This window comes from Nesoenas mayeri (assembly GCF_963082525.1).
Source record: "Nesoenas mayeri genome assembly, chromosome: Z".
Taxonomy (NCBI): domain Eukaryota; kingdom Metazoa; phylum Chordata; class Aves; order Columbiformes; family Columbidae; genus Nesoenas; species Nesoenas mayeri.
The window spans coordinates 60,337,582-60,363,853 of NC_137542.1; positions in this window are offsets into that span (position 1 = coordinate 60,337,582).

The window sequence follows — 26,272 nt, forward strand, 5'->3', positions numbered from 1 at the left end:
TACAAATCAGCATAAAGAGACCTGCAAAATTAGTAGCATTCTGTAGCAATTGTTACGGAAGTGAGTACTCAATCATGCCTTAAAAAGAGCCATGATTTCTAACACATCTCCATGGCCTGATTTGAGCCATTTATTTCTTGAAATCTCAACTTTAGGGAAGGCTGAGTGCACTCTCAAAGCTGTAAGTTAGAATATCTTTTCTATTAGTTTGGGAGGTTTGGTTTTTTTTGTTTTGTTTGGTTTGGTTTGTTTTGGTTTTGGTTTTTTTTGTCTCTATGTGTGATTTTTTTGTGTGTTTTTGTTTGTTTTGTTTTGTTTTGTGTTTTGTTTGTTTGGGTTTTTTTTTAATTTTTATATATATATTATATATTTTTTTAAATTTTTTTTTTTTTTTTTAGGCTTTCTGTACCTGAAGTTAAAATGCATAATGTGTGTCTCTGTGTAGAGATCTGATTGCATTTTATTTCTTAACTCATCTGATGCCAGCATTTTTTAGTTTTATGGAACCTGCTGAAGTGAGAAAGGACAGTAAGATGAATAAGCTGGTTGACAAGAGCAGGCAATGCTCATGGGACTTCACAGTCAGAGAAACTCATCGAAGAAATTCCCGTACCAGCTCTGTTTGGTGACATTCAGGCAGAGAAACTCTTAGCTCTCCCATACTTAGATCAGGACAACCCAGCACATGACTTTCCTTCCTGCCTTGTTTGGCAGTATGACACAGTCCACTGCAGCAGAGCTGTTGTGGCTGTTTTCCTAGGATTTTAGAGCAAGATCCAGATCTCTGGGATGCAAATTTGTTGGTTCTTCCAATGACTCTTCTCCTGATGAATTCCCATGAAACATCTGAAGTTACAAACTGAGTTCCTGGGGAGAAAGAGTTGACTGTGATATATTTCCCTGTGTCTCTTCTACCAAGTCTGAGTATGAAGTACACAATAAAGGCCAGGTCCTCTGTCGGGGAATATGGGAAGTCAAAATGGTAATTACTGAGAGAGACATTTCTAGCTGCCCACCATTATTAGATGGGTGAAATCCATTCAGAATAACTCCACGAGCAAAAATCAATTCAATTAAAAACAACCTGAATGTGAACGAAAGACACTTTTCAAGTAAAATTAACTACTGCTGTAGCCTAGTACTATCCCATGCAGGATGGCTTTGGTGATCTCACTGTTCTTGGGTAACAACCATAAGTAGAACTGTCATTCTGTGTCTTAAAAGTGTTTTTTAAAAGTCATGGGTCCTAAATGTTCTGCCCCAACTCTCCCATGTTGTTTTTCTTAAACAGTGGTTCTCCAGTCCCACATCCAGGGAGACTATTTTTTTGACATTCATTTCTAAGCTGTTGAGCAATCTCTCCAAGATGTTATATGAGCTGATCTCGAAACACTCTTCAGGTTAGGACGCCACCATGGTTATATCCTAGAACAACAATTTGCCTCAGATAATCTAGTTTCGTTTATTATGACTGCTTTTTTTTTCCTAGCAGCCCCTGCGCTAAAAGGAAGCATCTCTCCAGTCCTGATGTGGGATGTTGATATTTTAATCCAGATGAAAATGTACTTGCAAAATGCTAACTACAGTGAGGCTCTAACTCATTAAGGTTTAAATTAAATATCGTGTAGGGTGCCATATTGCCTTTCTTTCTTCAGTTCACAATCTCTCTGCTCTGATTGATTTCACGAAAAGCAAGGAAACTACACTATGTATAAGAACATGAATTGGTCTGGTGATTTTTTTTTTCTGTATTACGCTTAAGAGCAGCTACCATGTGCAAAAACATTTTCCTAGGTGTGATGAGGAAGTAAATTGTCTCTGCCCTCCAGCATGCTCCAGCAATTACCTTCAATAGCAAAAACTGTAAGGTAATCACAGTATTTGCAAACTCAATCTCATTGTTCATATGCTGAATCTCTTCCAGCAGAGTGTTATCCACTGAAATCGAGAGTTTACAGGAAATTCATTTGAGGCAGGCATTTCTTACAGATAAGAATACTCTAATTATTATTTCTAATTAAATTAGGCTTTTTTAAAAGGTTAACCATGACATTTTAATAGCTTCAGCTCATATTGATATTCTGAGGACACACTTCAGTTCAGCTACTTGTGACTGAAAAGGATGTTTTTCCAATTAAGAAATCTCTTTTTAAGGGCTTCTCCTAAATGACATCTGTTTTACAGAGGGATGTGGTCTAGAATATAGTTTGTTTCTCTGGCTGTACAATCTCATAGTTCAGCAGGTAGATCTTTCAAATAATTTTATTTCAAAATTTTAAGCTTAATGCCACAATGAGTTTATAGTGTGCAACACATCAAAATAAATAATAATTTAAAAAATTATTAACAGTTAGTTGCAGTCAATCCATGCAAATTTCTTTCTAACACATCAGGGCAAATTCCAAATACATCCACAGAAAATTTATAGACATACTAGATTGGTTAAGCAATGTATGATACTTCAAAATATTCCATGCAGTGAGTGCAGTACTGCTAGATTACAGTTTGAGTTTTCTTTCATTCTCTCTTTACTCTATAAATCATGTGTGGGGACTCTATGGATTTGAACTTCATTTTGTCAGGTATTGCCCAGACGTAAGAAAAAAGACAGGAACTATCCCAGGTGGTCTACAAATAAATACATGTCAAAACTGTGTATGTATACAGCCAGATGAGATGGTAAAAAAAAAGGTAATGAAATAATATTAGTCAGATCAACAACCAGCAACATCAACACAGCAAAAGCCAAATAATTCTTTAATTCTTTGAAAGTTTTCCAGTGAGTTATAAGAAGGAATCTGAATGACAATTTTGGGGTACTTCTGTAAATGTGTCCAGTGGATTCCTATAAAGTACAATGAGCATACTAGAGAAGGAAGAAAACTTTTAAAGCCTGGCCAGACAACATGTGTCATTTAGCAATGGAAGCTAACTTTGCAATACAGAAAGGTAATAGGGTTGTGATTATCCATAAGGGGCTTTTAAGATGAGGACAAACAGTTTGCCTTTGTCAAAATAGGGAAAAAGTCTTGGAGAAATGCAGAGCAAGAAGTGTTAACAAATTAACAAGTGTTAGACCAAAAATAAAAAGATCTTGTTACTATATTTCATTCTTCACTTGGTGGCAATTATCAGGACAAAATGAAATTGAATAAAATTGATTCCAAACAAATGTTGAAAGGTCAAAATCAGAAAGAAACATTTTGATTGCACTGAATGTTTCTGTCTGAAACTATGTTTCATTAGCTTAATTTTGTGATATATCTTGAAGATAGTTGCCATTACTGAAACTTGGTGGGATAGATCCCATGACTGGAGTGCAGCCGTTGATGGCTACAGGCTGTTCAGAAGGGACAGGTGGTAAAGGAAGGGTGAAGGAGTTGCTCTCTGCATCAAGAGATGGATGAAGTGTGAAGAGCTGTCTCTGAAGAGTGGGTTTAAATGAGCAGGTTTAAAACTTCTGGATAAGAATCAGAGACCGAGGGAACAAAGGAAACCTTGTGGTTGGTGTCTATTACAGGACGCCAAAGCAGGGGAAGACTATCGATGAAGCCTTCTTGTTCCAGCTACAGAAGGCATTGTGCTCACAGGCTCTTGTCCTGCTGGAGGACTTCAACCACCCTGACATCTGTTGGAAAAGTGGCACGGTGAGCTGTAGGCAATTCAGGAGACTCCTGGAGTGCATTGAGGATAACTTCTAGACCAGGTAATACATAGCCCTACCAAGGTGATCCGCAGGTGTAAGAAATCGGTAAGGAAGGCAAGAGGCTGGCATTGCCAAGTCAAGACCTGCTGTGGCAGCAGGGACAGGGATGCTGGGAAGAGCTCAGGGACAGTGCTGGATTGTGCAGAAATGGGGTCAGAAAGGCCAAGGTGCAGCTGGAGCTGAACTTGGCAAGGGATGCCAAGAATAACAAGAAGGGTTTCTACAGGTATGTCAGCCAGAAAAGGAAGTTCAAAGCAAGTGTGGCTGGTAACAATAGATGAGGAGAAGTCTGAGGTACTCAGCAACTTCTTTGCCTCAGTCTTTACTGGCAAGCTCTCTTCCCTCATTTGTTGAGAGCATGAACCTCAAAGTGGGGACTGAGAGACCAAAGTCCCTCCCACTGTGAGAGAAGATCAGGTTCATGACCACTCAAGCAACATGAACATACACAAGTCCCTTGTACCTGACAAGCTGCACCCCAGAGTACTGAGGGGACTGGCTGATGCAGTTGCCAAGCCGGTCTCCATGATATTTGAGAAGTCATGGCAGTCAGGTGAAGTCCCTGGTGACTGGAAAAAGGGAAACATTGCACCCATTTTTAAAAAAAGGTAGAAAGGAGGACACCAGGAACTACCTACCTATCAGGCTCACCTCTGTACCTGGGAAGATAATGGAACAGATCCTCCTAGAAGCTGTGCAAAAGTACATGGAGAACAGGGAAGTGATTCAAGACAGCCAGTACGGCTTCACCAGGGGCAAGTCTTGCCTCACTGACCTAATGGGCTTCTATTGCGGAGTGCTTAAATCACTAGACAAAGGAAGAGCTACAGGTGTCGTCTATCTAGAGCTCTGTAAGGTCTTTGACACAGTCTCCCACAACATCCTTCTCTCTAAATTGGAGAGATATGGATTTGGTGCATGGACTGGTTGGTGGATGAAGAATTGGCTGGATGATTGCATTTGGAGGGTAGTGGACAATGGCTTAAAGCCCAGATGGTGATTGGTGAAAGCTGTATTCCTCAGGAGCCTGTATTGGGACGAGTAGTGTTTAATATCTTCATCAATGATATAAATAGTGGGATCAAGTGCACCTTCAGCAAATTCACAGATTACACCAAGACCAGTGGTGCAGCTGACATGCCTGAGGGGTACAATGCCATCCAGAGGGACCTGGACAAGCTCAAGAAGTGGGCCCATGTGAACCTCAGCAGGTTCAACAAAGCCAAGTGCAAGGTCCTGCACCTGTGTTGGGCCAGCCCCCAGTATCAAGGCAGGTTGGGGCTGAAGGGGCTAAAAGCAGCCCTGTGGAGAAGGACTTGGGGGTACTGGTAGGTGAAAGATTGGACATGGGCTGGCAATATGCACTCACAGCACAGGCCAATTGTATCTTGCGTTTCATCAAAATGAGCATGTCCAGCAGGTCAAGGGAGGTGATTCTGCCTCTCTGCTCCACTCTGGTGACACCCCACCTGGAGACCTGTGTCCAGCTCTGGAGCCCTCAGCATGGGAAGACATGGACCTTTTGGAGAGGGGCCAGAGGAGCCACAGAAATGATCAGAGGGCTGGAACAGCTCCGCTGTGAGGACAGGCTGAGAGAGTTGGGATTGTTCAGCCTGGAGAAGAGAAGGCTCCAGAGAGAACTTATTGTGGCCTTCAAGTGCTTAAACAAGGCCTACAAGAGGCACTTTTTGCGAGGATGTATAGTGAAAGGTTAAGGGGTAATGGATTTAAACTGAAAGAGGTTAGATTCAGACTAGATATAACGAACAAATTCTTTACCAAGAGAGTGGTGAAACAGTGGCTCAGGTTTCCCAGAGAGGTGGTAGATGCCCCATCCCTGGAAGCATTCAGGGTCAGGTTGGACAGGGCTCTGAGTAACCTGATCCAGTCGGAGATGTCTCTGCTCATTGCAGGGGAATTGGACTAGATGAACTTTGAAGGTCCCTTCCAACCCAAACTATTCTATACTTCTATGGTCCTATTATTTTTGTCTTTGTTCTAGTTCACAGCAAAAAAATGAATGTCAACTTACAACTTAGGTTCCTTGTACAAAGAAATTCCAGACAGATGTTATGAGCAGCGTGCCATCTTTACCATTTAGATAAGAAAATACTGTCAGGACAGCATCTTATCCCAGGACTAGGCAAAGGGCTTCCCTATCTAAAATGGTATCCCAGAATAGACCTGTAATGTATGTAGAGCTTGGACTGTGACTAGCAATGTTGTATACCTGTCTCTTGGAAAATTTTCATGAATGCTGCCTTTCGTAGTCAAAAACAAATTACTCCAGTAACCTATATGTAAGTACACTAACTTAACTATAAACCACAATATAACTTTTAAGAATTTTTGTTGTTGTTGTTTAATCAAGCTTAAGTAGAATGGATATTGTGTTTGCATGAGTTTGTCTTCAATTTAAAAGGTTTTAAATAACAAAATGTTCCACATTGAAATATTCTATGATACCAATGTACTTTGGAAGGAAAAGGTTTGAGAGAATTTAACTCACACCAAGAACAACACACCATCTGATAATTTTATTCCATTGTATCTGTATATAATTTGGTTTCATACCACTGCTCAAACTGTGTTTCAGTAGACAGAAAAAAGGAAGGAGGGACCCTTTGCCAGGGCAAAGGAGAAGGAAATACTGTCCACAAGTCTCCATTTACTTAAAATCATAGAAGGATCAAAATTATGACATACTTGATGGCTGACTTTGGAATCAGCAGTGTCTGAGGCTGATTATTTCTGTCTCTGTCAGAAGGTCTAAGTGTAATGAACTGAATTACTGCAGACCATTTCAAGGGATAAGGAAAGATAAATGAGCCAAACAAAAAAGGCCTGCAGAAAATTAAATGAAAACACATAATGTGTTCTAATACAAGATCACTGGTAAAAACTACTGCAAAGGAAATAATTAACTTGTTAGAACAAGCACAGGGGCACTAAGTGCTATTGCATCCAAATAATGTTTACATAATTTTCTTCTGTAGAATAAAAAGAGGTGGTGGCACCATACATACAAACTATGTTCCTGCTTCAACTTTGAAGGGTATTTAATCTTCCGTTTTGCTAATCTGACAAGATTTAAGCAATTGCACATTGTACAGCAAAGACAGTCACACAATGATCTTTGAATTATGTCACTGTTTATTACATTTTGTAATAAGGGATGTTGATCTGTTTTCCTAATTTGTGTTAACTAACAGAAAATCTCTGGCTACATATTCCTGTAGAGGATGGAAGTAATTTTGTTGAAAATATTGGTGATAAATGGTAGAAATTGCAAATCCAAGACAATATTTGCATGAAAAGAATACTGGGAATGAAAGACCCACATAAATCGCTAAAATGGTAAAGAACACATGAACCAGAGTATATAAAGCATATTATCTAACTATCTGGTATAAAATCCATATATATGAATTGGAGGTCAAAATACCTAACATAACTAAGCCTTACACAGCCTAGTGGTATAGGATGAATGGTGAGAAGAGAGCTTAGTGACAACCTGGTCTCTTAGTTTAAAGTAATGGTTTTGCTCATTTATTTTCAGATGTGACACATGTAATGCATTATCATCTCCTTTTGGAGCTCACTATTTAACCTGGCAGGCAGTTAGGCACCCCAGACTTTATAATGTACTCATTAATTTGCTTGCCAGTGGGTCAGATTTTATTGGTAATAAAAACATATATAGACACATACATACGTATGAACTTTGCACTCTTTGTACTCAGCCCTCCTGCATTCAATGTGCCCCTGTGACTGAAGAAAAAAGTGAGGATTTCACAGGTAGCAACAAGGCGAAAGGAATAATACATGGAACTGACCTCCTTTCCCTCACCCAGCTGGCTGATGCCCAGATATTTGCACTGTACAGAGGACACAGTGCAAAGATAATTTAAAGTTACATGACATAGGAGGGATGAATAAGTGTATCTCCTTTTTTGCCACAAGTAATATGTAATAAAGAGATGTGTTGCCCCAAGAATGCCTTCCCCCCTTGCCCCCTTTCATTGAGTAAAAGCAGCAAGAAATGTGGGGATCCAGTCCAGGACTTTGGACATGATAAGTCCCAGAGCTTCCCTTCGACACCAGCTGTTCTGAGAGTCCATGACTTTCTCTAACAGGGAGGAACTGCAGCTTTGTATCACAGTCTCAAACAGAAGGATAGAAGAAAGAGAAAATTACATGACTAGGTATCACATCTGGTGTGCCATTTCTGTTTTGCTGATGGTAGAGGAGTGTCCAAGGCCTGAGAGCTGTACAGCACTCATCTGCACCTACTGTACATCTCTCACTGTCTGGATATAGCTGAACTAGATTGAGGAGACAGCAGTCAATCTCATGTAACAAATATGTGATGAAAAATATATCCAGTGTCAGAAAATATTTTGGAATTTGGGAGATGTGGGTGAAGGAAAGGGAAAGACAAATACAGAGAATAGATAAACTATTTTTCCTTCAGAGTTTCTGCATTTCAAGAGTCCCTTTTCAGTTTCTTTCAAAACTTGTTCATTTACACTGCTGCGATTTAAAAGCAAAATGGGCATAATTTTTTCCTTATTCTAAGCCTAAGGAAAAGTAAAATTAATTGTCCAAATTTGCCACAAGCATCCTATATCTTCTACCAGGCATAAAGCTGTCTCCTACATTCAACATTTTAACATACTTCTCCTTTTCTGTGAATAATTGAGGGAAAGAGTGATTAGGATCTCTTGGTGAAATTGTGATGATGATAAATGATGATCACTAATTATGATGGTGCCTTCTATGAAGAGATCTATTAATGCTAATATGACTTACCTCTATTTCCAGCAAAGGAAATCCATCTCCTTCTATCAAAAAGTCATCTGCTAATTTCCTGTATCAGGAGCCTAAAAAGAGCCTCCTGTTCCTCCCCTTAGTGTATGTATGAGGGAGTTATTGAGACCCTTAACATTGCTCTATTGATTAACTGGAAAACGAAAGAAGGGCATGGACTCCTAAATGCCTAATTAGCTTATCCTCCTCAGCAATTTTGAACAAGTCTATTTGCAGCACATTTAGCTTATAACAGTTGTTGTTCAAGGGTGTTTATTTGAATGTGTCAAGTCAATACATTATTCATTTGGTTTTGGTGATTTTTCTTGTAAGTGTTATCAGGATCTTTCATCATTTTCATGATTCCCAGCGTGGTGTTGAGGTGTTGAGGATTATAGAAATCCCTCAGATAAAGACTTTTTTTTTTTTTTTTTTTTTGGTGGGCTGATTCTCCTGTATTATTTCCCTTTTTCTCAAACCGCTGTTTAAACTGAAGTAGATGAAATAGCTGGAGGTGTTTGGAATGGCTCTAAGTTTGCTATTTGGAAATGAAGTGTCGGTTCCTGTCTTGCAAATAAACAGCAACTAATGACACAAACACCTAAATACAGCAGACGTCTTTCAAAGAATTAAATTCCATTAGAAATCACATTTCTCTAAATTTAGGAATCATATCAGTTGAAGAAAAATTATTGGGGATTTGATTTTGCAGAAGCTGAGTGTTTCCAAGTCCAGAAGGAAAGGCAACAGGATTCAGCAATACTGATGTTGCCTGTAGCACTGACCAGTTATGTTAACCAGCCTCTGAATTCCTAAAAACCAGCATTTTTATGCAGAGTGACTATCTTAAGACATTACGTTGTTGTAACTCCCTGATTCTCCATTGGTCTGATGGGAAGTGAGAAAGGGACCACTGGCAGGGCTTGTTCTAGTTATTGCTTTCTGTCAGAGCTGGTGGCAGACCAGGTCTGTAGCTTGCTGTTGTAGTCATAGATCAAATTTTAATCAGTCAGTGTGGGAGTGCTTCCCTGAACTGCAGGTTCTGTGTGCTTCCAGGGGGGGGCCAGGTTCTTTCCCAGTCCCAGTGGAACTGGTGACTCCAGAGCAGGTCACATCTGGCATCTTTAGCCACCTCTGCAGCCAGCAGACAAGAACAATCCTTTTTGTGGTCCAGGGCAAATGTCCTTAAATTTCCTTACTCTGTTAGAGATTTAGCTCCCTGGTGTGTCAGAATTGCTGCACCTTCCCCATTTCGAGAAAGACATTTCAAAGGGGCTTCAATGGCAGCTGGTGCCTTGCCTGAGGGGAAGCTGCGGGTTTGCTCCCTGGACACGCTTTCCTGATGGGACTTCAGTGGTATGAAAAGAGAGTGTCAGTGGCTGGGCATGCTTGGAGCTGTGAGGGAGACTCAGTAAGGGAGCTGAACAAAACACTTTGACACCAGCCTTGGGATTTCCTTCAAAGGCAGTGTAGACATATGGTGTCTTCCTGGAGACTTGTATAGAATTCTTGAGGACGAATATCCTCAAAGTCCATTTGATTGTTTGTTGCCATTTTAAAGTGTTGCAGAAAAGTATGTACCTTATCCCTACAATTTGGCAAGGTCATTAAAGTGTTATCATCTCAGGGGATCTCCAAAAATGAAAGGAATGAGAACACACTTATTAGATTTGCTAATGACACTAATCTGCAAAGGACTGTGAGTATGCTGGAGGACAGAATTAGAATTTAAAGTGATCTTGACAAATTGAAGGTATGGTCTGAAATAAATAGGATGCTATTCACTGGAGATAGACATAAGTAGCTGTATTTAGTCAGGAATAATTGGCTGCACAAACGAAAGAAGGGAACAACTATTTAAGCAACAGATCCTTATTTGTAGGTTTTACAGCTAACAAATTGAGTGCAAGTCAACAGCATTGTGTCCTGCCTTTCCCCCTCTGCCAAACAAACCCAAGAACAGATATTCTGCAGTGAATAATGCAAACTTCAGCCTGTGGGGATGTGCAAAGTTATGCTCCTTCTTTCCTTGGCTCAGCTGGACTGCTGAATCCCACTGGAGTATTGCCTCAGTCCAATACAATGTTTGAAGTGAGGGTACAGAGGATTCAGATGTTGGATGGTCTAGAAAACATTACTTGAGAAGAAATAGATTAAATTGATTTGGTTTAGTCTTCACATATGTCAAAAGTTGCCATGTGGATTGACTTAAAATGATTTGTGACAAGCAATTAAGAAAAGCAAGCTGTGGTGTGTGGTTTAATTTGACTAGATCCTGCACCTGCAATGGGAAATGTCTAAAGGTATTTTTGCAAGGAAAAGGTTTAAAATCATGGATTTAGAGACTGGAAGATGTTTGTAGTGGTTTGGAGCAGGCCACCTGGGAATGATGTGCAGTCTCTACCTGGAGATATCTTTAAGGGCAGGTGAGATTAATATCTGCCAGGATTGACACAGACACAGATGTAGCTGATCTGCGTTCAGGTAGAGGGGTGATTTGGATGGTTTCCTGAGGTCTCTTCCAGCCCTAGTATGAACCATGCCTTAGGGAGATGAAGGCAGGAAAATAACTTTGAGATAGAAAAAAAGCAACCGAGCTGCTGATTCTTGACATTGCTTCAGAACATATTGCTTTCAGAGGGATTTCTTTCCTGATTACACAGTTCCTTCTACATTTTCCCTCTTTCTGTTAAGTCTTTTTTCCCTGTTATTTCGATCATTTCCACCTATGCCTTTTTTCTTCCCTTTTCCCTCTCCTACCTCAATATACAGGAGCAAATGAGGTTGTCCCTCATCTGAGACTAAATTCAAATTGATGACTTCACTGCTGCTCTAGCAGGTATTGTATTGACCCTCACCTTGACCCTTCTCTAACTACTGGTTCTTCAGGGATGCTTCACTGTGCTGCTCAGTGTGTTCTCATCTCAGTGTTTGAGGAGATATGCAAATACTTTGCCTGTACAGGCAAATCAATCAAAGATTGATCGCAGATAAACCGCTTTGACCTGATGCAGAATTTATCTGAATATTCAATTACAAAATACTGTCACTGTTAATAAAGCACCACACACAGTTCAGAAAGACACAGGCTGAAGAACAACAGTGTGAAGCTGCACACTTGCAGCTCTTTTTGCCAGGGATTGAATTCTGCACAGAAAAAACAGAGTTGAGTTTTACACAAAATTGGGAGTGCAGACAAGAACAAACCCTATTAGACAAATTCAGGGTTTAGCACCTGGTGCAGAATCATGGTCATGGCACTTCTTCAAAAGAGACACTTTCTCCTACGCTATCACACAAAAAGAAGGCATGTCACTTAGCGAGGCCAGGGATCTTGACTTAATTTGGAGCTTTAACATTTAATTGATGTATGACCTTGCACAAATTACTTCTTCATTTTGACCTTTCAGAACTTCTGTTTCTCCTATTTATACTGCAAATGATTTGATTTCAACAAAGCCCCATATTATATGCTTACACTGTATCTACTGCCGTGGAATCTCATCAATGTCAGTCCTGCTACACATAACATTAATTGTACTGATGGTGAGAGAAATTGAAGTTTGATACTTTTTGCCAGCTCACTAATTATGGGGAAAAATGGTATGTTTCAGAGGCAATAAATGTTTACACAGAATATTTCTCATAAAACATTCCTCTAGTTGTTAGTTTTGTCTGATATTTAGGACCCAGGAATTTTAGTGGGCTCACTGAAAGACCATATCATTCTTTTAGGGATATAACTGATATATAGATTAAATATATACTGGTGGCACATGTGCTTAATATTATTTATGTATGTATTCTTTTTTCAAAGAAAAATCCCATTTGACACAGCCTTAATTATGATGATTCAAATCTCTGGTTTTGTTAGCAACACTACTGCAAGCTATATTAGCAGAAAATACCACCTACAGCACTGGGGATTGTAGCCAGAAACAATATACTCCATCTTCATTTTATCTTTCAGCACGGAGTCCTTTTTAAATTATTCAGCTGTGCAAACTATAGGCAAGAAAAGCAAAACCAACACCCGCCCTCTTGAGAAATAAACCCCAAACCCTCTAGGTAGGGATATAGCTGACATTTACACAGATGGTGTGTGGTAGCTCAAGATATTTCTTTTATTTATCTCCTTGTGAAAAAACAGAGCAAAAGGATTCCATTGGGATTGATTCACTTAATACAGAAAAATTATTTTAGTAGACATTAATTTGTACTAAAGTCAGTAATTTCAGTACACATAACCATGTAGATGCTCTAAATGTATCCTCCCTTAAATATGAAAAATAGCTAGAAAAAAATCCAAGGCAGTAGCCACAGCAGACAAACGGAAGTGGAATGCATTATTTAAACATACTAGATGTGAGTATGAGTTATATGGTGAGTTAATTAGATTTCAGTGTTTAGCAATACTTTAAAGCTCTTTTTCATAAACTTTCCACTCTGCTAACTATAGTGAAAAAAAAGTTGATTAATTGCAGATTAGTCCAAAAATTAGTATAAATTTAAAAAAAAAAACAAAGAAACTAAAAATTGAAGATTAATTTAATACTGTGCAGAAGATGAGGAAAAACTGTATTTGGAGAGCTGGTGAACACAGCTAGTCACTCAGAGCACTCTTCCCTCCAACATGCAATTTTCCTGTGTATAGCTGCCTAGGCTAGATGTGAACTGAGGATGAATAAAAGAGCTTTTTACTCTGCTAATATGCAGGAATTTCTTTCCAGTATATCTGTGCTTCGAGTTCAACTCCTGGTCTTCTTATGTAGTAGCCTTTGTTGCTGGCACAGATATCAACATATTTATACCACTTTAATGATGTGTCTGGCGTGTTTTGATCTGCTGTCTTTCTTACAGCTTCTCAATAGGCAGAGTGGAAGCATAGCTTGGAAACAGTCTGAAAAAAATCAATGTAAAAATAAACCGAAATTGTGGGAGGAGAGGGGCTATACAAATATTCAGGAAGCTACCAAGAGCTTCTTGTGTGCATACTTAAGGCAGGAGGATGTAAGTACATTCATGTGTCTTTGCACTCTGCTTTTACATTTTTTTGTCAAGAGGAAATTTTTTTTCTGGTGAAGTGCAATTTGCAGGTGTTTGCTGAAACGAACCCTGGTAGTGACCTACATAATAAAGAGCTCTTTTCACTGATAGCTGACTCAGGTTATCATCAGCACTGTGTCTCAACTGATGCATAGCCTTTGATGAAGATAGAACAGTCTAGTCTGCAATGTTATCAGTGCTACTGGTAACACAGATGATAATGCTACACCTCTTGACATTTACAAGTGAAACAAAGTATTATGTCCTTCATTTATGACTGTGAGGACAATGAAACTTAAAATAGGATATGGAATGGAGCCAAAAATGGTTTAGATGTCAGTGCAGAGGACTTAGAGTTCATCTTGTACAGAAAGCAGCAAAATGAATAAACGTTGATCCACCTTGACTTAAAACTGCAATCTTTGCAACTAGTAGACCTATTTATGTAGGTGTGTAGAGCTTCTTGTTGTGGTTAGTAAACAAGTGCTTACAGCTTTGGGATGTGGGGAAGCTATATGGATACCAGTATACTGACCCAAACTTCAGACTATTCAAATAATAGATCTAGAAACCTAAAACATTGGTTGTATGCATGAGGCTGATAGAGAGGAGGAAATGGTGATCAAATGAAATCACATAGACTGTTTCTGCTTCGTGAGAGTGTAAGTTTTGGCCTTTTTTCTAGTACCTTTAGACATCCACAATGAAGACCCTGACATCTGGTGGAACCTCTACTTCTGTTTATAGAAAACGGAAAGAAATAGGGGGTTTAAGTCTTTATTCATGTGACCTAGTTTAGAGACGTGTTTTAGGACTAGATGAATCATAACCTAGAAATGCCTATTGGCTGAGATGAACTGCAGTCTCAGTACTCTGTCTCAGTACTCCAAGGATGTCTTTTTGTAAAAAAGTAAGAAGATAGATGCTTGTGATGTCAATGTTGAGGGTCAGAACAGCTACCTTCAAGAGATATAATGTATGGGTTAAAAAACAAACAAACAAAAATGAGGGCAAAGAAACCTATCTGCCACACACTACATCCAGAAAACTTTCATCTAAGTCCTTTGGGTTGAATGCTCAATAGTTGGCTTTTGTGTCCTGGGTTGTTTTTGTATTGTTTCTGAAAGTATTATATTTTGGGTTGGGCTTTGTTTTAACTCCTAGTGTCTATTCCTGTTCTGTTTGCAGCTGATCTCAAAGGTTTGAGAGCTGAGTTTCTTAGACTGTCAAAGTTCACTGTTGATGTTTCGGGAATGGTCACTTTTGATGTCTCTGTTCTTGGTTTGAAGCATTTTTCAGTGGGACTTCCAGAAAACAATGGCCTTCTCCCTGGTCCCCCATCAACTCTTGTCATGCAAACAGGTTGGGCATTCTTATGATCAGGCTTTTCTGACAAGAATAGAGAAATATTACATTTGCATATCTCAGTACAGGTAGGAGTGTAAGTCTGATGATAATGCAGAAAGAATGCTGACGTGGAGCACATTTTCTTGGAGGCAACTGCTGAATGATAGTGTTCACAAAGGCATAAACACAAGAATGTAATACCTAACGAAACATAGATCAGCAGCAGGATATGCATCTTCTCTAATTTGCTGAAGTATTGTAACTGCTGTCAATTATATTCTGACTAATCCTAGTCTGCACCTCATAATACTGACGGAGCTGTGACAAGTTGTTTGGTATGAATAATTGTTTACTAGATAATATGTCAGGCAGCTCAATTACTTTTTTGTTTTACCTCATTTTGAGCCTCCTTGAAAACCTGAAGCTGCTGTCTGGAAACACTGCAGTGCCTGCCATCTGTTTTAGCTGGGCAAAATTTCAGATTTTCTGTATTTTAAAATTAATTTTGATAAATCTGTTGCAAATCTATTACACTATGAAATTTTGTCTAGTAAAACCGTATGTTACCTATCTAGTAGATCTTCCTCTTCTGTAGTATTCTGTTCATCCCACTTGGCCCCTTGGACTCTTGGCATGACACTATCATGCTTTCAGTCTTCTGGAATTTTCTGGGTAGCCCACAATTTAATAAATGTTAAGATAATGAGCCAGAGAGTTCCTCAAATGGTGCTTTTAGGAAATAGGTAGAAGTTTTACCACCCTGTTCATTTAAAAATTCATAAATGCAGTAGCTTTTTAATGTTTTTTGTCATGAATAGTCTAGAAAGTACTTCATCATGCAAGAATCATCCTTTTGTGATCTCTCTTCATTTCAAATACAGTGTGGAAATGTTTCATAAACATTTCTACTTGTGCACTACTGTGAAAAAGTCTATCTCCGTTGAGCAATGAGTGTATACCTCTGTCAGAATTTCACTTGTTCAAAATATACTTCAAAGACAAGCTTTTGTTGGACTCAGTCCTGCCACCCACAGAGTCTTCTGTCATCTCTAGCTTCCCTTATCAGTTTTTCACATTTTAAACTTTCTGCTACATATTGTTTGCTATCTATTTTTCTTTTCTTTTTCAGTTTGTGATATTTTTTTCATTCAACAGAAGTTAAAGCTTTTGCAGTTCCAATATCTCTGCTACTCACAGAGGAATGCCAAGTGCTTTAGATTCTAAAGACATTGTGCAATTTAGAGAAAATACAAAGAAATTGTGAAGTTAGGTGACTCCTCTGTGGGAAGAGAATCACAATTAGGAAATTACAATCCATTGCAAGGATTTGACCTAGTCAGGCTTTGCATTTTGCTTTGCACCAATTATACGTGATATTTTTAGTAAGCTATTAGTTGAATTTCCTTCAGTGGCAGCAAAATAGTCTTTGTGGACAAAAGGCATATGCACACATACTGTACCTTGATTTTCAGAAGATTTTTGGCATTTTCCAATGACAACATTATATGCTAGGTAAAGAAATGTTGTGACCTGTCTGAATCTAGATCCAGAACTGGTTTGAAACCAACACTGAAAAAGTATCAGCAGTCTCTGTCAAAATAGAAGGATTCATAGGGTAGCATCCGTTTCTAATCCATATGCTGTTCAATAGTTTCACTAATAACTGGGATGATGGAGTACTGAGTATAGTTATTAAATTTGCTGGTGGAGTCAAGCTGGGGATGAATATATCGAGAATTGTATAACCATTTAAAGTGATCTTGACAAAGTGGAAATATGATCTGGAAATAATCAGATACTATTTGATGGGGACACATACATTAGGCAGGAGTTGTCTATTTTGTAGAGAGGATGGATAAAATTTAAAGAACAGTTTTGCAGAAAAGGACATAGGGGTTAAAGCTGCCCATACAGTGGACTAGCTCAACACAATTCAATGATGTCATATTGATGAAAAAAAAGACCAGAGCTTTTTGGAATCAAATGGAATTTATAAGCCAAATTGTAGCCTGCAAGACATGAAGGAATTCTTCCTATTGATTCAGCACTTAAAGGCTTCGCTCAGAGCAATTTTCCAATTACATGTGGACCAGTTGGAGAGAGTTCAGTAGAGAAAAATGAGAATGTTTGGAGGTCTAAAAATGTGACCTATGAAAAATGAGTGAACGAATTGGGTTATTTAGCCTTGAAAGGAGAGGACTGAAGGAACAAAACAATCTTCAAATACATAAAAGGTGGTTGCAAAGAGCGAGGGTAATCCATTCTTCTTGTTCTATGCCAAGAAATAATGGGTAGAAACTGCAGCTTAATTGGTAGGAGAGTGAAGCACTGGAATAAATTGCCTAGAAAATTCATGGAATCTTCATCTTTCAAAGTCCTCAAGAACCAAATAGTGAAATATCTGTCAGAAATGACACTGGAGAAAAGCAACAGTAGACTTAATGACATGTTGAGGTTCCCTCCAGTCCTGAGCCTTCAGAGAATTATTGGATATAAAACACACCTTGATGGAGGGTCTGAAAAATGTCACAGTTCTGATTTCAGTAATGAAAGACACAAGAATTAGAAAATCAAGTCTACTAATTCTAATTGTGAGAGGTGAACTTATGCTAAACTTCCTCATCTTCATTTTTAGATATTGGTTAATCTTTATGGATTGTAGTTTAACCACTCATAATACAGAATATATATAGTAATTTATGCAGTACTTAATACCATAACAAAACTCCAGTTGTAAAATTACTAAAAAACAAATCCCTGTCATTTGTTGCAAAATATTTAAATGCAGCATGTGGCTGTAATATTTTAACAGATGTCTGAATAACCCACCAAAAAAATTGTGAATTTGCTTAAACTAAAAAAATTGAATAGTATAATTGTGTGATTTAGTGATTACAGAGTATTTTTCTCCCAAGAATAGCACACAGTGAAAAAACAAAACAAAACAAAGCAGAACAATCTCTCAATATGTTTTATCAACTTAGCCCAAAAAAATCTTGCTTTGTATAAGCAGTTGAAACAGTAAAATAAAAAAGCAAGGTCTTGACTATGAGGGAACAACCATAGAATTCAGCAGAGCTTTCTTGAGTAAAATGATGTTAAAGTTTGAAGCATTTGGTCTCTTGTGCTTCAATGTTTACAAGAATAAATACAAATAAAACAGAAAACAATTTGTAAGTGGTATAGATGGTTGTGAAAGAAGGTTGTTGCATACTTGGGCAGTCATGAGATAAAAAAGTCAATCAATCTGACTGGGTGAAGAATAGCTAATTCAAAGTGAGCAGAAGCACAAGGACAGGTTTCATTAAAATCAAGGTAGTGGAGCAGAGAAACAAAACCTGATGGAATGGATACAGAGCAAGGTTGTCCACAATGGACTTGTGCTTCCTGATAAGGAGAAATGACAGTTTTCACAGCTAAGCCCAAGCCACTCCACAGGAACAGAAACATTTTAAATCAGGAAAAGAACTATGATAAACAATCTGCACATCATATTCTCCAACAAGCAATAAGATTCAGCAGCAGAAATATGGTTACTTTTTAGTGGTATGTTATAAGATTTGGCATTTATGTTTTCGACACAGAAAAAACCCCACCTTTCTTCCTCTTTATTGAGACTAAAGAAATATTTATGTTGTAGAGGCTTAGATTATCAAGCTAGAATGGATCAATCTGTGGTTATTTAGCTTGAGTTCTACAACACAGGCTGTAAACTAATTAAGCAAATTTTTGTTTAACCACAGTGCCTCTCCCAGAAAAACATTGAAGATTTAATTAAAAGTTGTCAGTGACAGGTCATATCACAACACAGTCTTTGCGATCATTCCTTAATTAATAATGCCTTCCTTAAAACAGCAATAACATTTCATTACCGGTTTGAACTTCCTCACTTCAGCTTCCAGCTATTTGATCTTGTCATATATTTGTCTGATGGACTGACAAGCTCCCTATTATCCCATTGCTGTGGTGCATGTGAGTACTTACACAATACAATCATGTTGCCCATGAGGCTTCATATGGATTGACACACTACAATCTATCAAAACAGGTCAGGTTTTTCAATATTTAACGTTTCTCTTTGGCTCTTGGGATGCTCACTCAATTATTGGTACCCAAATCATATTTTTCTAGATATTGCATACCTATTTTCTTTGGGTTTAGATGTACTATTACCTGCTTCCCAAGAGGAACAATAATATTCTCTATTATTGTACTGCAAGCAAAGGTTCAATTAATTGGTGAATGTCATGGGAAGATTTTTTCTTCATGGACAGATCCCTTGTGAAATGTGAAAATGGATTTCTTTGCATTGCTAACTCTTGAATAAACTCATAAACCTAGATGGAAATGTTGGAGCCATGTTTTATGGTGTTAGGTACTGTACACAGTAGGTTATGCACAATCAGCCTTGCTTTGAATACCTGATAATTTCATATCCTAATCGACTGGCCAGGCATTGATGTCTTCCAGTATGACCTTAGCATGACCCTTTAATGTCTGCCCCCAAATAAAACACTGCTTGATCTCTTTCTAGCTGAGTAGCCTTGTATTCCAGTTCTACATAAAGCCCTTTCACTTGCTCAACCTATAGGACTTAGAAAACCTATCTTCTGTCTATCACACCTTCCTTAGCTATATGAATGCATATGGCTCAATACTGGCTGTTGTTTGCAACATAAAAACGATAGCAAGTAATCATTTTGGGGTGCTAATGGGCACAGAGGAGATCAATCATCAATCATCCCTTGGACACTGTGTGACTTTACATTTAGCTTTATTAAATGCACTGTGTGTGTCTAGCTTCCAGGCTTTAAAATTACATGAGGTTAAGGACCTGTTCACTCATTTGGCCTTCCATCAGTCTTTGTGACCACTGGAAATGTTATCTGTAATGACTTTGTTTTTTTCCAAGTCATTTATTAAAAAATGTGACCTGTCCTAGGGCTATAGTTTCCTTGGGGAAATGCATTAGTACCTTGTCTATTCGGTGATGGTTCCCCAGCTGCATACTGAGAGGTAGCCTAAAGCTCCATGCCTATCGATGAAGATGGTCTGGACCTGGACATGGATATGGATAGCCCAGACCAAACGTTGTACCCTGCTAAGGTTAAATTATTGTTATAGTCTTTTGAGGCCAATGGTCTTTGAAAATAATGTGCCCTAATGGCTCCAAACTTCTGGGGAATTGCTGCTCAGTCAACAACCCTCTCTGCTAATAATTTACCAGGCAACAACAATAATTCTGTTACAGATATTGACACACTGTCATGTCAGTCCTCCAGTGCCTCACCAGCCATCATGATTTATTTGTGATTGATGACACAGTGAATGAAGAAACTAGAGCACTACTGTCAAAAGATCACTGAATTTGATTAATTTCAGCATAGACCATGTTTATTTTCCTGTGTGATGGCAATGAAAAAGGGTGAAGAAGTCAAGCCTACAACAATATTTTGTCTGATTGAAAATCCCTTGGGGTATTTTTAATGCCAGGATATGGAGACAGGGTAAATACTTGTGAAAATGGTGGGAAAATTGAGTGTCTCTATGGTTTTCAACAGAGCTACAGTAAGAGAGGATGAAATGTGACATGTTGGGGCTGATACCTAAGAAGATGAAAATTAAGTAAGTTGAATAACGTGACTTATCTGAGGAAGATATCAGATGATGTGAAGGGACTACTCCTGTTAATCAAATTAAATATTTTCAGGAACAAGCATTTGATATATTTATATAGGCAAAAGTTATACATATGCTTGAGTTGGTTAGATTTCATATTAAATGATTTTGATCAATTTTATGAAAGTTTGCATTTTAGATGGTAGCTTTTGGTAGAAAAGAACCTAAATATTCCAGCTGTCCTTCGAAGCTGAAGACCTTGATATTTTAGAGCTATCAGACTGCTATTTATGTGTCAAACCATGTGTGTAGGTATCTTTTCTGGCACCAAAGCTTAAAAAAGGCTTGAGACCTCATTTAGGTCAACCAGATTGCATGATTAATGGTAGCAGAAAATTTTTTACAGGAAATAATGGAGGATCAAGAAAGAACTTTCATGTGTTTATTCGGTTATTTACACATACACCTGTACATGAAATAACCTCAGCAATATTGCAGCTGGAGTTATTTGAGTAAGGACGGTGGTGAAAAGGCACAAGCCAGCTTTACAAATCCTTTCAAGCTCCACACTCGTGGGAGTTCAAACACATGCAGCTAATGTGTTGTCATTTAAAATCTGAAAGCCTAATATGTTTTCGGTCATTTATTTAACCTGCATTATTTTGTGATGTGCAAGCTATTCCTGTGTTATATATATTTACACCACAAACTTATTAATAGATCGTTATTGGTGTTGGCAACTTATACTCAAAAGACAGAAAGGCAGAATTAAGATTTCTAGTGGGGAACACAACATGAGACTGAATAATTAAGGAGTACATATGCCTTAGGAGAACAAACAACCATAATTATGGAATTGCCTTGGTTTTCTGCTAGATAAGTTCTGTGTTAAACCATATTTGCTTGTTTTTTCGTAGTTTCATAAACAGTTTCTGAAACTGTACCATTCTGTCTTGTGGATGATTGACTGGGCCTCAAATGCTTATTTTAGTGGTAAATGTGCTGTGTAGAACATGTAATTTATATATATATATAACAAGATACATCATATGTCTTTTGAATTCATGATGAAATGATCTAATAAAAAATATTTTTATGAGTCAGATTCAGTTTTTGAATAAAGTTTAATGTCAGATTTGATTGAAACTTGTAGTAGAATATTGAGAACAGCATGCCTTATGCCTCGTTGCAAGGCCACAGTCTCCCTCAGCTGACTGAAACCATGGTTGGTGCTTCTGCCTTTAAACTCAGCTGTTGTTCCCAGCCAAGGCTTCATTCAATTTGTTGATAGGAGTGGTAGACTTTTCTGATACGAAGTAGCAGTAACTTGTCAATAGTCACACTTGAAACCACTCAAGGTGTAATTTGGTTCTCTTCCCACCATATTTTAGAAATTATATTTGCTTTCCATATCCAGTAACACTGAGTTAAAGTACTCAGTTCTCATCACCACACACTGGTTATAAACATGGAGTTTATGGTACTGCTGGTGTTTTTTAGTTGCTGTGTTTTAAGTAGGCCAAGCAAAACTGTATTGCATGAAAAGATTAATTCACACCCTGCTCCACAGTAACAGAAGCTTGGGTAGAAGAAAGGAAAAAAAGTTTTCAAATAAGAAAGAGTGAAGACTTAAAAATATGTTTCTAGACATCCCAAAATTTGATTCCTCTAGATATATCTTACAAAAATACTAGGAAGAGTACTAAAGTCCTTTTATCTGTCACATTCAGTATTGCACATTTGATTTATGGTGTTTAGGAATTTATTTGCTTTTTAATGTTGTATTTATCCAAACCAGTGAACAGTGAACTCCAGATGGGGTGTTGAAAACTCAATTTACATCTGCACACTTAAAATCCCATCCTGATAATTAGCCATGGATAGTCAGATTTAAGGTACTTAATTTTTTTCTGAGTGCTACTCCATTCTAAATGGCTTTATGTGTGTTTGAATGTTTTGTTAGCCAGGATCTAAGGGAGACAGCATCCAACTTTTGTCTTAGCTCCTGTAAAAATGGACTGTTGTTTGTGGTATTTGTAGCACCAAGTCACAGTACAGTGCTTCCTGTACAAATATAATCACTGTCCCACCAATCTTGTAGTTCAAAAACACAGAATAATAAGAGCTATAAGGACACAGAATGGTAGGATGGATTATTTGAGTCTTTTTAAATTGTAAGAATTAGTTTAGTTCTCAGAGAAGAGTACTGAAAAATGACCAAGACAAGGCTGGGGACAGAAAAAATGAATGGAAAGAACTTATTGGCAAATAAATTATTGGCTGAGATGAGGAGGGTGTTGCTAGCACCACTATTTGATGCAAACAGCCAATCTAGAAAAAAATCTTGGTGAAATTTACCACCACAGAGAGTTAACCGAATTTTTGCAAGAGTCTTAGCATAAACTGTAATCAAAAACCTAATCAAACTGAGCTCCTAAGGAAAAAGAATGAATCTGCAAACCGAGCAAACCAAATTTTTGGCTAGTTTTCCTTTTTGAATGGAAATTTCTGAATACTCCAGAACTTGGTTTACAATGGTACTATGTGGGTTTATGTGTTGGTGCAGAAGTAGAGATACTTCAATTCCAGTGCATATATCACATCAGTTCAAAAAAGTAGATTGTATCAGTAGTTCCTCCTGCAGACTACAGAATTTTACACTTCTGTATTCATTTTCAATTCAATTAAGCTAAAATGGTGTTTGTACAGTTAGGTGACTTTTATCCTCAGTTTTGTTTGCAGTCCAGCCTATATTTCGGTCCCATGTTTTGCAGAGATCACAGCAAACCTACTGGCTCAATGAGAGGCTGCTTTTGCATCTTTGCTGCTTCCAAAATGACATCATGGAATTTTGACTCATTGTCCCAATTTTTTTTTTTTTTCAGTTAGGAACTTTACACAGTTGGGAGAATAAATCAAGCATATAACTAGAGGTCTCCTGTAACCTCCTGAAAATAAAAAAAATCATCTATCTGAAAAAATAATGCTAAAATGATTTTATAATGGATATTATGCAGAGGTGGAAACATCTGGCTCCTAATAAAGTAATAAAAACGTATCAGCATATGGTGCTGATTCATGTTCATGTCTCTGTAATTTCACCTGATTAAACTCACTGAGACTTGTATTAATCACCCTGCCCTTTCTGCAATCAATTACACCTTAGTAAAGTGTATGTAAAATGCTATTATTCAGATTTGACAATATTTTGTCCCCATTTTGCTACTGTTGAAAAAATTACACAAATTACAGGACCATGTTCAGTCCCTGTGTGTTTGGGAGAAGAGGTCTCAGAAGGTCTTTTCAGGGCAACCAACACTGCAGGGAAAAGAGACCTTTCATGCCTTCTCAGGTACTTTCAGGCAGGAATAATAATTAACTTCTTCATGCCAGTCTATTTTTTGGAGAAGTAGCAATGTGCCTCCATATTCTATTTCCACCTGTTACAAAATTATAAAGACATTTTTCATTCAAAAAGGGGAAGCATGTACCTTCAACATGGTTTTTACTAAAAAATTAAAGATGGCACTGAAGGAGATGCTGGGTGAAAGAGCACAATGTACGTCTCCTATATAAGCTACATTGTAAATGCATCCAAATACTGCACAGCCTTCTTTTCAGTCAGCTCTTTCTTGTTCTTAGGAAATGTATGGGGCTAGCGGGGAAGGGGGGAAAGCAGTTTATTTGAAATGAGATGCTTTATTTTGGATACATACTTAGCATAAACCTTTCAGTTGTTTGTCACAATTTGGGGAATATGGCAGCTCTGGCAGAGTGGCACAGCCTATTGGGCTTTGCTGTATTTGCCCAACAAGCCTCACAAACTTTCGTTAATGTTACACAGAACAATGGATATGAAGCTGCTGCTGTGGGTCTGTCAGAGGTGGCATATGCTTTGGTGGAAGCAATGTGCAAAACAAACTTTCCTTAAGGGAGTCACATCTAGCGTATCTTTCCACATTCTTCAAACGTACAATGTGAAGTGCATGTGTTTATAGAATTAGCTACTTCAGTGTTAGAGCCTTCCTGTGTCAGAGAGGAGTGCAAAGAAGAGGTCATGGTCCTTTTATATAAGCTCTTATCTCTGTGTAGGATTTTTTAAATAAAGGACAGTAGATATAGCTTTATAGAAATACTTGTCTGCAAGAGAAATTAAAAGCCTCCAAACTGTTTGCTCAACAGCAACAAAAATCTTTCTTTCCTAATAGTGTGGATACACAAATTTGTACACATTGAGCAAACAACATAAAATGGAAGAACTGTAGTGCTTTGAATAAGTGGCTAGTGAGGTTTACACCAAATCCTCTTGCTCCTGGTCCAGTACAAACAAAGTACACAGTAACTGTTTGCATTGGTCTTGCTCTTCGTGGGTCCATAGAAATGTTTGAGTTTTGAATGGCACCAGCCCATGTTTTCACATGAAGCATCAAAGACCTTAACAACCCACTGGATCTGCTGCTGTGTGGGGAGGAGCTCTGACCTTGCATGTGTCCCACAGCTCTCAACATAGGGAGTCTCTCTAGTCTCTCTAGACTCAAGGAATCCAATGTTTGAGGCAGATGAGGTCTCAAAGAAATGTAATGGTGAGGAAAAAGAGTCTAAGTTTAAGAGAATATATTTTTGCGTAACAACGTTTGTCTGTTTTCTCCATTTGGTGTTCCTGTCATTCCCAGGCCACAGTAAGGCTGAGCTCTGCCATAGCCTTCTCTTTGGGCCTCTGACTTAATTTCCATCCTGTCTGCTTTTAGTCATAGGCCAATCATGTTCATACTGTATTTTTCCATTAACATAGCAAAGGTGGTAATTTGTCCCTTCTGACTCTACATCCATCTAAACCAACTACTTCTTGCAAATACATCTGCTCCAAGTCATTATACATCACATACAACCTATGACATTCCAGGATGAGGTATTAATAGAAAAGTATTTCCTTTCTTTAGTCAATCAGCATGCAGCACACCGAACTTGCTGGACAGCTGTGTTGCTTCCTTCTTGTTGCTGGTGAGATACACAGAGTGCGAGCAGGCCCAAGAAAACAGGGTTAGATCTTCCTGTGCAAACTGTGCCAGGTTGGGTACTCTGGCGAATGGAAGGTCAAAAGGTTGTTCTGTCCCCTCATTTGATCCTTGACACCAGAAGGGCTGCTGAGAGATGGGACTCGGGACTCTGAACATATTGCATATTATATATGTCATGGTGGTTATATCTGATTGTGGTTACAGTCATATTCCTTCTGTCTTTCAGGGATTTTCAGGACTGGAGAAGAGAGATAAACACCTTCTCATGTGACCTCAACATCCTCAGCATATGTAGCAACCAGCAGTGTGTTCCCCTTGCAAACATGAGTCTTGCTGTTCTGGAATGTCAGGGAAAACCTCAGATCTCAGGATTTTCAGTCTCCATGTCCCATTTCCACAGCAGGCACGAGGAAGTTCAAAGGTCTGACGCTGGGGAGTCTTAGGTCAGGAACAAGATGTCGTTCCTAGAGGCATAAGCACATCTGTGGTCAAGTGTAGCTACCTTAAGTGACACTGACAATGTGACTTAACCAATACCATCTGTCATAGTGCTAGAGAGCCCTTAATCTTTCCTGAGATTACAGTCTTATGCACTGACACCTGTATTATTTTGTCTGGGCTGCTGTTGTATAGGTTTGCAAACACAGTTGCAAAAGAAGAGCTTTTAAAGATAGGTATAGATAAGATTTAATGACAAGATCCTTTCTATCTGCACCAGTGACTTAGT